This window comes from Cystoisospora suis (assembly GCF_002600585.1).
Source record: "Cystoisospora suis strain Wien I chromosome Unknown contig_3304, whole genome shotgun sequence".
In the NCBI taxonomy this organism is placed as follows: Eukaryota; Apicomplexa; class Conoidasida; order Eucoccidiorida; family Sarcocystidae; genus Cystoisospora; species Cystoisospora suis.
The window spans coordinates 16,824-17,129 of NW_027156099.1; the positions used below are offsets into that span (position 1 = coordinate 16,824).

Genomic DNA, 306 nt, shown 5'->3' on the forward strand with positions numbered 1-306 from the left:
GAAAGGAAGGGTTGTGTAGGGGTAGTAGGAGAGAGTCGTGGCAACGCTCTTGAAGAGACAGGAGGAGAGATGGCAATGATCATGAATATGGATGAAATACGTGTTGAAGATCTCGAAGGGATAGGAACAAAGATTGTCTTGCATGCAGGGACGTTAGCATCGAGAGCTTTACTCAATCGTCTCTGGCAGAAGTATCATCAGAAAGGCATTAAGCAATTCCAGCAGATGATCGCAGAACAGCATGCAAATCTCTATCGTGTCTTACACAAGAAAAGACAACTGCTTCTCACTCCTCAACAGAATACA

General features: G+C 44.4%; 1 protein-coding gene across 1 annotated transcript in view; it reads left to right on the top strand.

Moving 5' to 3' along the window:
• Position 1: 1 nt before the first annotated feature.
• CSUI_006503 (uncharacterized protein) overlaps positions 2–306 on the top strand; it is a gene marked incomplete at its 3' end in the record, with an annotated part of 2,847 nt that continues 2,542 nt past the window's right edge. The window contains exon 1 of the mRNA XM_068066659.1: positions 2–306. This exon is cut by the window's right edge and continues 1,157 nt beyond it.